Here is a 14,418-nt window from a genome sequence, read left to right on the forward strand (position 1 = left end):
TGTGTGTGTGTGTGTTCGTGTTCTCTCGCTCTAGCCATCCATAATCTAACAAGTTCACACTAATCCATACTCATATTTACTAATAGACAAAATTCAGAGACAAGACGGCTAAATCTGAGGATCAATTTCACAGTTGGAAACCATCTTCACATACTCGCTCCCTGGCCATCTCCTGTGCTGATGATAGTTCATTTGTTTACTTTTTCTGGTTTCCCACATACTGCCAATAACTTCCTAACTGTGAAATGATACAGCTTGGGAGAAATGCAAGTCCTAGTATTTGTCTGTCTCGCGGTTTCCCTTATGAGGACTATAACTGCCAGGTGATATGTTTTGATACTCCTTCCTCTTTTTCTCAGGTTATTTCTGACATTCGTTATATCTGAAAGGATTTACAAAGATGAGAGTAATGAGAAAACCTTATGAAAATTGTCTCAAAATCATTCCCTACTCAGCAGAGAATAGCTACATGGTTTGGGGGTACGTTTGGGGTTTACGTTTTAAGATAACCTAAGAAGTAACAAAGTCTGTTTCATAGAAAGAAGAACGAGTAAGCCCACCCTATTTCCTGGTCCCGCGCTTACTGCAAATTCCTTTGAATTTTGGCAGAAGTATTTCCCTTAGTGTCATTTTTAGCTGCCTTGTCAGTTTTCGTCTTTTGATGATTATGGATTTTAGTGGGCAATTGGCAGAGACGATAACAAAGGCTGTTATCTATACGTCACTTGTTCTTAAAATGTCTTTGTAATTCGCTCAGTTCTGGCAGAATCTGAGACAAGACTATTAACTCTGTCCACTCAGGTTTTTTTTTTTTTCTGTCATACAAAAGCATAAGTAGTAATCATTACGTGCCAGATATTGACCTGAGCACTTTACAAATATTAACCCATTTAATTTTTATAGTAATACTATGACTGCTATTGACCTGTTTTTACAGGTGAGGAAATTGAGGTAGAGGCGTTAGGTTATTGACTTCGGAATCCGAGTGTTTAGTTCATCTATTACGGTGCTTCTCTCAGCCTGTTTATCAGGCACGTCTCTGCACGTCATCAGTGCGATGCTGTGTATTCCTTGTTCGACAAAATCCTTCACTTTTCTGTTAACTTGTCAGTCTTTATGAGTATCAAATGATAGAAGCCATCTAACCTGATTTTTAAAAAAAAAATCGATCTCAACTAATTTTCATATTGTCATTATATAGAGTAAACTGAGCCCTACAGAACTGGAAGAGAAAAAACGGGTCTTGATTTCAATGATGCAGAGAACCAGCTTTCATATGGAAAAGAGAATTTACCAAAACATTTTTATTGCTATTATAATTGATTTATTGTTATTAGTGTATTTGATTAATTATATTATAATCGATTAATTATAATCAAACATTACAATTGACTCATTATATTTAAAATTGCGATTTCATAACACACTGAGACAATACAATGTAGATGTTCTATGTTAATCGTGTTTATTGGTATAAATAAAACTTCAATTTGTCGCCTAAAGAATGAAGAAAATTGAATGTGTGCAGTAGAATCTTTTAATACATAATTTGTTTCGGGCCTTTGTATTCCTCTAGGTGTTTAAATATTTCAGTCGTTTCTTAAATGGTGTGGACCGAGACTGAAATAATAAGTCTGCAATTGTGCATCACCTGATACAAACTCCTCGGCATCCATCACGCTGCCTTCACGTCTCCTTTTCCGCGTCATTCGCGTTCCCCGGCCGCCTGGTTGTCTCCTGCCGCTTCCTCCTTTCGCTTCTCTCATTATCCCTCGCTTCCTTTTTTCCGCTCTGCACAATCCCAACGTTAACATTTTGTTTGCCGCCTGAGATTCTTACATTTCTTCTGATTCCCTCTTATCATCTTTTTATGTCCTCCAAGTGTATCACGAAGGACCAAACAGGTTTCTATTTCAAAATAAGTCAATTTAATTTCATAAATTAAGTTCCCTCAAAAATTTAGAAAAATAAAACGGATGATGCTTACACTTGCACCCTGAGGGGTGTGTAATAATTCACGCCAGTTGCACACTCACTGGGCTACTGCTGGGTCCCGGCTTCGTTCCTGAAGCGACGGAGAGTGGACCGCCGGATCTAGAACAGTCTGTATCTCACGGAGCTCATCGTTTATTTCGAAAAACAGGGGAAGACAAATAAATTCTTGTGGTGCGATATTACAGGTGAGCCATATCATCCAAAGTAATTTCTTGAGTGTGCTGAGGAGTGACAGATCATTTCTGAGAACAGAGATGCAGACCAGAAGAAAAAGAAATTAAATTCGAGGAGGACTTTTAGAATTTGTGTTGGACTCAGTGATCCAAAGGTCAAAATCGGAGGGGATAATCCAAGTAAACCCATAGCTGCCGGAATGTCCAAAAAGGGTCTGTTCTCGGGAAGATGTGGCTAGACGTGGTATTGAAAACGCTAGGTGAGTTTTCAGCAGTGAATCTGAAGGGCAGGCTAAGAGGTCATGCTTCGTTGGGCAGATATAATGGGAAGCAAGAGGTCTCTGAGCCGTGGAGTGACATGAGCAAGGTCAGGTGCAGAGGGCAACGGGCTGTTTGGGAACTTCCCTTGACCAGCTCTGAGTGCGATGAAAGCTCTGAAGATGCGATGCTGTTGCAGTAATCTGTCTAAGCGATAAGGCACAGCAGAAGATCGATGGCGATAAGAACGGAAGAAAGAGCCAGCAGCAGCGTTTTCACTCTTTAAAACTTCGACTTTTCTATCATTTTTCTTTATCTCTCAAGGAGATGTTTTCTTTGTGAGCTTGTGTTTTGCTGACACAAGAACATTGAACCCTAAAAGGAATCTTGGAAAAAAGTCTGAATAATTAAAGTGTTGATTTTTCCTCCTGGATTTGGTCTTTCATGTTTTCTGCTCGGGAGGTTTACAAATTCTATCTTTGAGGCTCACAAAGCGTTGTACGCAGAGTACTGTCTCATTTTACTCAATTCTTTCAAATTAAGCATCCTCTTGACGTGTGGAAGCGATGCGAAAATGTTTTCATGCATGTGGAAATATAATGTCACTAGTGAATGTCTACAAGTGGTGTGACATCGCCACGATGCCTGATAAAATGTGAAATATGTCCAAGGTTCAAGTAGTGTGTTTTTCTAGTTTAAGCTATTTCTAGTTTAAACTGTTGTATATTTATCTCTTCTCTAAATGTTTTCTACCTCTTATTTTTGTGGAAATATATTAGAAAGCTTGTCTAAAAGATAAGAAAATCATCCATGAACATCTAAATCTATGAAATTTACGTAAATTATCTAAACTAAGTCCCTTGAGAGAGGTCAGTGAATTAGAATGCGATAATCTCTGTCCATGTCAACAAATCATTTGCCCTAAAAACCCTCCACGTTCCCCCTAGTTACCCCTCCCGCCCCCCAACCCCTGGAAACCATTGTTCCTTTTTTACTCTCTGGTTTTGCCTTTTCCAAAATGCTATACAGCTGGAATCGTAAAGTACATAGCCTTCTCAGATTGGCTTCTTTCACTTAGTGATATGCATGTAAGATTCTTTAATGTCTTTTCGGGGGTTGAGAGCTCATTCCTTTTTGGTGCTAAATCGCATTCCACTGCCTGGATGGACCAACATTTATTGATTCATTCACCTACTGAGGGACATCTTGATTGCTTCTAAGTTTTAGATATTATGAATAGAGCTTCTATCCACATCTGGATGCTAGTTTTTGTGCAGACATAACTTTCCAAATCCATTGGGTAAATTCTAAGGGGCGTGGTTGCCAGATCATATGGTAAGAAGTTGTTTAGTTTTGTAATAAACTGCCAAACTGTCTTCCAAAGTGGCTGCACCATGTCGCATTCCCACCGGCAGTGTGAGGGTTCCTGTTGTCCCACATCCTCACTAGCATTTTACATGGTCACTGTTTTGGATTTTTACTAACTTAATAGTGACATCTCATTTTAATTTGCCTTTCCCTGACAACATATGGTGTGGAGTATTTATTTATATACTTATTCGCCATCTCTCTATATTTTTTGGATGAAGTCTCTGTTAAAGTCTTTGGCACATTTTTAAATCAAGTTGTTTTCTTATTGTTGAGTTTTAAGAGTACTTTGTATATTTTGTATAACAGGTTTTTTGTTGTTGTTATCGCTGTTATCAGATGCGTCTTTTGCAAATATTTTCTCCTAGTTTGTGATTTATCTTCTCATTCTCTTGAGCAACTGGTTTTTTTGTTTGTTTGATTTTGGTTTTGGTTTTCTTTTTCTTTGTCAAGCCTGCCTTTTGCTTGAATATTTAGTTTAGCTTCTTCTCACTTTGGCTTGAATTGAAGATTATCATCTACCTAATCGAATCCAATTTTGAGTTTGAGTCAGCTGGCTGTTATCCCATCCCAAATGACCTTTCTCTCTATGAATTCTAAATAAGTGAGACTATCCTGAAACTGGTTGCTGGATATTAAGTCTTCTGGGTGTTTTAAAAGAAACTATGCCTACCGTATTTGGTTTATTTATTGAATGTTTAAAACTTTACATAACACACATGGCTGTGCTTAAGATGAGAAAATGCGCAAGCTTATAAAATATATTTAAAATTTATAAAACAAAAGATCTCCAAATAAATAGAGCGTACATTTCTCATGTAAAAATAAAATGCAGTGCTGATCATACAAGAGTCACTTAGTAAACGTTAGGTGAATGAATAGATCAAATGATATCATTCCTCTGCCCCAAAACTCGCTTCCCTCCCCCACCAAAAAATACTCATTTATTCGGGTAGCAGCATTACCAGCACAACGTGTTACCTAGACAACGTAACAGAGCCATGTGGATTTTCTTAGTATTCCTCAGGTCTCGTTTTCCATCCTTTTTGTTTGCCAGTAAACAGCCTCTTCGTTCTTGAAAATATTCCTTAATAATTACTTCATGTTCACGTTTTTCTTAAATATTTTATTTACTTCCATTTAATTTAACCTTTTTACTTTCACTTACATTTTCTCTCTGACTTCTCAGAAAATATTATGAAAAGGAATTACATTATTAGATCCTGGTAATAGCATTAACACACATCAGTTATATAATTTCAAAAAGATGCATAATATATGGACTACTGGTTTCCTTCATTAAAAAAAAGAAAACACAATGTTTGACATAGTGCGTTCTATATTCCCACCTGTCTTAAAAATTTTAAGAATGAAATATGACATACAGTTGACATGACTAGCAACTAATTTAGAATTTTCAGACATTAGCATCATTTTAATTATTCCATAGTACATTAATTAACCTAATGTAGATTTTTCACTCGTAGCTTCCAAAAACTCAAAGTGAGAAGCACAAATCAATAAAACTTTAAAAAAAAAATGACGGAAATCAAAATTTACTTTTAAATATCAGTAAAATGAAATGAAATATAGAACTTAAAATAAATATGAGGACACATTATCTTGAGAGAAAGAAAAAATAAACATTCGCCGCATTTTTCTTATTTTTAAAATTTAATCTCTGTTTTGAAGAATAATTTGCGTGCTATTGTCTTTCCACTCATGAGTAGTGGTTACAGTACTGTCGTAGCAGTTGCTTTAGAGGTACAGAGAAAGAGAACTGTACATGGCAATTTTATATTTCATGACAAGTTCTGGGCAAAGAAAGAAGAAACAAGCTCATAGAATGGCCCTAAATTTGAAATCTATTTTATCATATGCCAAAAAAAAAAAAGGAAATGCAGCTATGTGTAGACAGTCATCCTTCCTCGGTAATTTTTATTTTAGGGAATTCAATCACAAACAATTATTTTTATTTAGGTATATAATGTTTGCCTAAATTGAAAATATCTTGTGATTTAACTAAACAATATTGAAGTAGAAAATATTGAAAAACTTACGAGAAAATAAAAAGAAATTACAAATAAAGTTCATTGAATACACTTTTTCCTTTTTTTCTGTTTCCTAAAACAAGGTATTAGTCTAAGTTTTGTAAAACTGTTTTTACAGATTGTCACAAAATGTTTTGTAAAATTTGAACTTACCGTTCTTGTTGCTAGCAAGAACTCGAAGTCAGAAATGTTTGTTCCTTCTTCTTCATTTTTCGCGGTTTTGTAAAAGTAGCTCTATTCTTGTGGTTTCTTAGTCTCTCCATATACAAACACATTGTGTTTGCAGAATTTTTAAATGACCCAATGACTTACACCTGTGTATGATCCCCTCACCTTGAGCTTGTAGGAGTTTCATAAATGCAACATGATATTACTTTGGTTGTTATGTTACATTATATAGCCAAGATAAGGGGACTTTGCAGATGTAAGATACCTAATTGGTTGATTTTGAGTTAACTAAAAGGAGATTTTCCTGAATGGGCCTGACCTAATCAGATGCGTCTTTTGACAAAGAGCGGACTTCTGCCTTGAGCTCAGCAACTTGAAGCAGCAGGCTTTCCTACTTGCCAAAAAGAAGTAGCAGCAAAGAACTCAATTCTGCCAACATCCATGTGAGCTTGGAAGAGGACCCCAAGCCTCAGATAAGACTGTGGCTCCACTGGAGGCTTTGATTACAGTCTGAGACTCTGTTTAGAGGACCCAGCTAAGACACATCTAGACAGCTGATAATCAGAAGCTGCGAGGTTATAAACATGTGTTGTTTCAATCTCTGAGTTTGAGGTAACCAGTTATATAGCAATACAAGATTAACATATATATAGAAAAAAATGTAACTAGATCATTTGCTCATCTGTACCCCTTTTTAGGCATCCTTAATTAGATTTTTTTAGAATTGAAATCACATAAAACAAAGTTACCCGCAGGTTGAATAAGATACTATATACAGGAGTGAAAATGAATTTATAATCATTAGCGCAGAAGTATCTCTTAACCAAAGGCATCCTCTCTGCCAAGCAAACCTCTTCCCTCCCATGTTCTTTGGCAGAAAACTCAGCCTCTCTGAGCAGTAAAAATCTTCTAGAATCCGTGTTCTGGCCGATGAAAATCCCACATACTAAAAATAATGCTACCGAGCATATTGGCCACACGCTCTGACTTTTAGGACATCACCCGAAGATTCTGTCTTAACTCACTACATTTTTATGCAGATATGAGCAATATGTTCGCAAACTTTGGGGATTATGAATTATATACTTACTTGTATTGTGGGGAGGGGAGTCCACAGATTTAATCATTGGCGTGTTCTCAGAAAGAAATTTAATGTTCATACACCACACCCCAAAATGCCACCATTTCGTCCCCTATGCTTAGCAATCATCGGGCCCATAATAGGCATCGTAGTGTATGTGTTGAAATTGTATGGGATTGGATGAAAACAAACATTTAACTCATTTGCATCTGATCCTTGAATGTCAAGTATTAAGATTTCTTATTCCACAATGTGTTCTTTTTCATAATTTCTCAGAATATGTATTTTATGATTGATTTCAATCATATCTTCTTTGATTGTCTTTATTGTTTTCAATTACCTAGAGTTCTGGAAGATTCTAAAGGTAAGTATCTCTTATCATTTCCCTTACTAATCGCACTTGAAATTTTCCTGCTAAGATACTTCTTTTCGATTCTAATCTTATCTCTCCCAAATGTACAGTCTTGGGCATGATATCAGCATCTAGTGCATCTTTAGTTTCCCGTGTGGAGAATTATTCTCGCCGAGAAAGCAATAATAGAGTGATTTACTGCCGTGCAGAACCGCGTTGGACTCGCACAGGGTTTGACACTTAGCCAGTCACAATTCCTTGAGCCAGTCACAATTCCTAAGTCTTAGTTTCCTCGTCTCTAATGTGCAGGTAGTAACAACCATCCTGTACGGTGGCTGTAAGGATGAGAGAGCTTCGGTATAAAATACATTCGATCCTAAATTACAACATCAATTTCTTCTCTATGGCTCTTTCAGCAAAGCGACGCCCAGTAGCCATGGGGTGGATAAATAGAGAGATTTTGAATTCTAATGAGTTCTCTAGGCTTCTCTCTCTGTCTCTCTGCATCTCAGTGTCCTCAGTGTCTGGAGGTTCTCTACTCTCGTCACCCCACAACCCACCCCGCCACCTGAGACCACTGCCTTTCACATTCCAGGATTTCCCCCTCCTGCTTGATGTCCCCGTCACATCTGAGACCTAACTTAAGAACCGCGACCTGCCCCACTGCCACCGAGTTTGCCGTGCCCTCTCTGAAGTACCATGAATGTGTGATAATGCCAACAGCTTCTGGTATCAGTATTTTCTGTGGATACTACCTAGAATCCCCGACTGCTTTTCATATGCGTGTTTCCACCTTTTTCTTTTCTGCTACTAGGCTTCCTGGCCCTGGAAAAATGTCACAAAAATGAAAAATAATTTAAGTAGATCATATCTAAAAATCGTAGGCCCTTCATGAATTCGTAAGTCGTCTAATGATCTTCTTACTGGATTTTCAGCACTGCACCTCGCTGCCATCCTTCTCAAATATCGATCCTGTGTTAATTCTATTTTTGTATATTTATGTAATTTGAAGATGTGCACTTTTAACTTCTTTTCTTCATTTGAAAAATTCTTGTGATTTTTACCCATATTTTATCTCTTTCCTTTACCAAAACATGTTAACATCTCTCTAATCTTTTTCTTCCCCCAGGGACCGTTAACTCCATCCCAGTCAAAGCCACCACCCTGTCGCAACAGCATGTTTCCTGTTACCTGTAGCATCCCGAGGCATTTATTATGTCCCAAGAGGAAACTTTTCCTTCTCCTTTAATTGCCAACTAAATGTCACATCTCTGCAATGTCCTTCCCAGTGTCCACGGCCGTATCTGCACATCCTTTTGTGTTCTAGTAATATCTTCCTCACGTTTCAATAATTATACTTAATGTACTTGTTCGTTATTATAAATTTTAAAAATATACTTATGTATAAAATCTGATTATGTAGTGCAAGTCATGCATTAAGACTGAGAAGGCTATATTTCCCGATTCACTGCTGTCAAGTTCTTCCTTGCATAGCAATTAGTGTCTAGACTAATGGCTTTCGAACTTTGCCAGCGCCTTTGAACCCTGCTCAAGTGATAATAAACACACATTAGAAGAAATTGAACACATTCAATTTGCTTTAAATATCCACGTTACTATGCAAGACTTTTAAATCGAGACTATTAGCTCGATACATTTCAACCTATTTGATTGATAATTGATTGAGCAGACATTCTGTGATAGCTAAAATGTCCTCATTTGGACAACCTGGTTAGTGTTGGTCACTGTTTTTGAAAAATCACAAGCTACTTATATCTGACATGAAGTAGACACCACCTGTAGTGGACGTCATCACTGAGAGAAAAGATTTCTTGTAAAAGCCGCTCTACACTTTCAACGTGTGACTGCTGCTAGCCCTCCCCCTTCGCCCCTTCCCCTCTGCCTTACATTGGACCAGGTCTATAAAAAAACAGATTGCTCCTTCCCTTGGCGCCAGCGGGAAGTTCAAAGCACACATGCCCTACTCTGAGTACACACAAAAACCCTCACTCGAGCTCCATCCCCTACCAGGATAAAAATCCCAAACCTGCCCCCTGTCCCGATCTTTCCATCCATCTCTTGGGTGTGTGTGTGTGTGTGTGTGTGTGTGTGTGTGTGTGCGGGATCAGCCCCAACATTCAAACCAAATTTTGGGTAGGGGTTCATTCTGTTTCCATGTGGTATTTACAACATTTATAAATAGTTTAAAATATTGGTCATGACTGTTAAACAAAAAATGAGAATCATCTCTTAACACCTATTAGATGCCAGATATTTTGGAAGGCATTGAAAATAGCGTATATTTGTTAGAAAACATTTTGGACAAAAGAAGTAAATAAAACTGATCTAAGTAAAAAGTAGAATTTATTGAGATAGCAATAATTGGTTCCCCAGATTGAAAGAAGGGTTAACTACAAGAACCATGCATCGTTGCCGGTGTGTCTGCAATGCCACATTCCAGATCTCTGACGCTCCTGCAGCTCCTGCCCTTAGAGCTCGGTTTAATCGGAATTTGTGTCTCTCACCTGCTACCTGATGTGAACGTCCAGGTCCTTCAGACTCCCGCGAATCTCTGAGCTCCCTAGAAACGGGGCCGTGAACCCAGACGCCACTGCTGCGGCCTCTGTGGGGATCAGGTGCGTTCTCTCCTTCCACAGACAGAAGCAATCTCATGTTCCATAGAACAAGGTCACTGGCAGATGTGGGCTCCCATAACCAGACAGACAGACAGACAGACAGACAGACAAACTTCTCTCTCTCTTGCAGTAACAGAACCTTGAGGGGAGGGTCTAACTAATCTCATTGAGTCACTGTGACTGGGACGAAGTACCAAGACTGGCCCATCTATGGTCAGCTGTGCCCGTCTGCGGCCAGCGGGGCTGTGCACTCATCCACCGTGTTCGAGCTGGAGCAGAGAGGGAGCGATCTCAGAGGCAGACATTTGCATAAACGTGGACACTGGGAGAGTCGTTTCGTGACAGGTCTGGATCACTATTTAGTGTGCTGCTATCATAAACATCTGATTAGTCTCCTAAAACAAAATAGACAGTATTTTTCTCATATTCAAATAAGAAAACCAAGACTCAGAGAGATTTAAAGAATCTCTCCTTCATGGCTAATAACCAGTGGAGCAAAAATTTATTTCCCAGCTTTTATGATTCCAGGATTATAATTATCCTGATATACAGTACCTTTTAGAGATCAATCACCTACCCTAGAAGGAAGAAAACTCCCATCCTAGCTAATGTTGAGGACAAATCACATGGCTAGGTAAGAATTTATTCCACTGCAATCCAACTGTGGATCACAGCCTAGAAGACGTGAAAATAGAAAACTAGATTCTTCATCTATCCTTTCCTGCTTGTCGCTTACTTCCTAATTTACAACATATTCTTTAAATAAACACCTTAGGAGGCATGTAGTTTAAAAAAATTATTCCCTCAAAATGCCGTTACTTTTAGAAGAGATAAAATTATCATTTAATTCATTGAGTTTGACCTACAAAAAAGATCGGTTGACTTAAATGAAAACGCTGACATAACCTAATTTTCTAAGATGAGGTAAAAGAGGGTGAGGAAAAGAATTATTCTGGCTTTTAGAAATATTTAACTAGGAGAAATCATTTTTAACCAGACTAAAGTGAAGTGTGTGTGTGTATGTGTGTAGTTGTTGCCATAAAATACAAAAGCAAATGAACGCCGAATGTCATTCGAACAGAACCCATCACAAAAGAAAAACGGGTCCCTTTTCCTTCTGTGTTTGCTCTGTCTCTTTTTATAAGTTATCAATACTCTTTCCTCACAAAGAAATATTAAGGACCTTTCAATTTCCAAGACACTTATTCTCGATATTTTCATTTAATTAGTATCCTAGTAATTCATGACAAGCCATGCACAGTTGATAAATGCCGGTATGAACTTTCGTCATCAGGTGGGCCCTGTTTAAGGGAACGTATGTCCCATGATTTGAATACTATCACCTTCTCCTGTTGACAACTGAGAGTATTGGTAGATTTAGTGAACAATTTCAATGTTTTATCTTGAATATTGTTTTCTACAATGTCATATTGTTTTAGTGTATATAATACGACTTTAGATAAAACTGAAATTATTAATAATTGCTAATATGGATGCAAGTATTTTGCCTAAGTTATTATAATATTAAAATAAGATGCGGAGGATTTATTTACTGAAGTATGATGGACATACAACAAACTACACATAAGTGTGTAAGTTCACAGATCTTGGCCTTGATATATATCCATCAGCCGTCATCACTACAGCCGAAGTAATGAACGTGTCCATCATCCCTACGTGTTGCTTCACGCTCATGAGAATATCTCTAGGTCCTCTGTACCGTTTATTGAAAAGCTTATGATTTCTCCACAGTTACTTTCATACCTTTGTGGAAAATCAGTTTTACATGTATGTGTGCTCCTATTTTAGGATGTTATTTTCTGTTCCATTGATGTATTTCTCTATTTTTCTGCTAATGCCTTGGTTTCTTGATAACTGTAACACTATATTCAATTTTGAAATCATATGATTAAAAAAGATTTTTTAATATGGCTAACTACATCAATTGACCTTACGATATTAAACCAACATTATAATCTCTGAGTAAACCCCAGTTTGTCATGGTTTATTTTTAAAAATATATTGTTAAGTTCGTCTGCTAAAATTTTCTTAAGGTATTTTGAATATATGTTGATGAGGCATATTGTTCTTTGGGGTCTGTTTTACTCTGCGTATATTTTGTAGTGTATTTTCTGTTCTTGAGATCAGAATAAGTCAGCTCCACAGAATGCATTGGGAATTTTTCTCACCGATTCTCATTTTCTTAAATGTTTGGTACAATTCACCAGTGAATAGACTTGCAGTTTTATTCATGACAAAATATTTCTATGAAAAGTAAAGATAGACCTGCCTGCTAGAGTGAGTGTTTCTACCTCATGACTTTCAAAGAGTTTGCTCATTTCATCTAACTTATCGAATTTATTGGCATAAAATTACTTCTAATATTTTATTATTCTCCTTTTGTTCTCTGTAGATCTGATCACGTCACCTCTATTATTCCTGAAACGGGTTGAATTGTGTGTTTATCACAGTTGTTTTAAACCGCTTTATATCGTTCCCAAATATTTGGATACATTTCTTACGTATTTTCCATGGTCAACTTCCAGTATAATTCTATTATGGTTAGAAGACATACATTGTATTATTTGAGTCCTTTAAAATATATTTAGGTATTTTGGCGTCTGTAATGTGTCGTTAGCCAGTGTCTCTCAAGCTTTCCACTTGAGATCCCTGTACGAGGCTTTCCCAGTCTACTTCATCTAAAAACATACTGATGATGTCCTCTTAGATGCCTTTAACCAGTGTGGCGAGTCCACCATCCGTGGGGGCCGCACACAGACAAACCAACATTGAAATCTCTTCTATGCCTTACTACCTCCTCAGCTGGAAACTGGGCCTTATAACTCCCACCTCACAGGGCTGTTTGAGGATGCTCTGAGATGACATGTGCAAGGTCACCAAGCCACAATGGCATTCCATCTGTGTACCTCTTCACATCTCTCTTCTAGGATAACGGCTTCTGTTCAGCAGCGAGCTTAGCCTCTTTGAGTTAGCTAAGCTAAAGCAGCTTTCTCCAATTTATATTCCAGACACAACATTTACACACTGCCAGGTATCAAATAATCTTTAAGAAAAGAAGGAAAAAAGCACCATAAATTCAGTGGGAAAAGACTGGTTGCTGTCATCGCAAGAAGCAGAAAATAAGCACCGTATATAGTTCATAAACAAAAACAAACATCCAAGGTCTAGAGTTTTTCAGGCTGTGATTTATGTGTACCTGGTGTCACAATTCAGAAGAATATAGAGACGGCCACTCCCGTTTTCATTATTCTTTGCTTTTGTTTACTGCCTCCTGTTTTATAAGTATAAGCAAAAAATGGTTGTGCGAACATTGACTAATTATTTTTATTCCACGATCGTGATTTAGAAGAAACGATTTTTCGTCAGTGTATATAGACTATAATGCCCTTACTTTATCATGCTGAATGTTCAGAGATAGTTATCATTCTATTACATCCTACGATCTTGTCGGTGTACTTATAGTTATTTTTAACTGCTAGTTTTTATGGAGGTTTAAGAAATCTCCATTTAAAAATACTAAAAATAAACTCAAAACTCCAAGTATTTATATTTTTAATCCTCTCTTATGTTCTTTTCAATGCAAGTAAACATTTCACACGGCACTATTATTACTTAGGAATTTTAAAGCACAGCATTTATTTTATTTTTACTTTGTTTCAATGTTGGGGAATTTAAACTGTTTTTACCCATTGTTCTCTCTGGCATTTGTTATAAAATTTTTTGAATACCTTTTTTTGTCCTTTGGAAAATCTGTTAAAAACTTATTGCTTAGTATTATAAAAAACAATAGATACATAAATTTGGATCGATCTTGTTGCTTGTCGAAAAATGGCTCTCCCAAAAACACAAGACCGTTTATGCGGAAGACAGCAGTGTTTGAGCATAGCCTGTCAGCAGAAAATTATATCTACTTTGTTAATTTTTGTTAATATAATATTAAGAAAAAAGTTTTAATTTTTATTTTTTTAAAGCGTTTCCTCCTCGTTATCAAAAATATTATTTGATAATGAGACTCCTTAAAGATAGATTAATGCAAACAAAAATCCACCAGTAATCTCATTTCCAAAAGATAGATAAATAAGTATATAGAGATAACATCACTATATACCTACATAGAAACATGATATATATGTAAAGCTACATGGATACACATGTATTGCATGACGTGGTATGTGCTATTTCTAGTGTGACAACACACTATACACACCAATTCTTGTCAATGGATATCATCACTTACTACTATTTTAATGACTGCATCGTACTCCATTCTCTTATTGCTTAATATTAAGTTGTACAAATTTTGAGCGATATAAAT

This window comes from Pteropus medius, unplaced genomic scaffold (genome assembly GCF_902729225.1).
Source record: "Pteropus medius unplaced genomic scaffold, Ma_sr-lr_union100, whole genome shotgun sequence".
NCBI classification, from domain to species: domain Eukaryota; kingdom Metazoa; phylum Chordata; class Mammalia; order Chiroptera; family Pteropodidae; genus Pteropus; species Pteropus medius.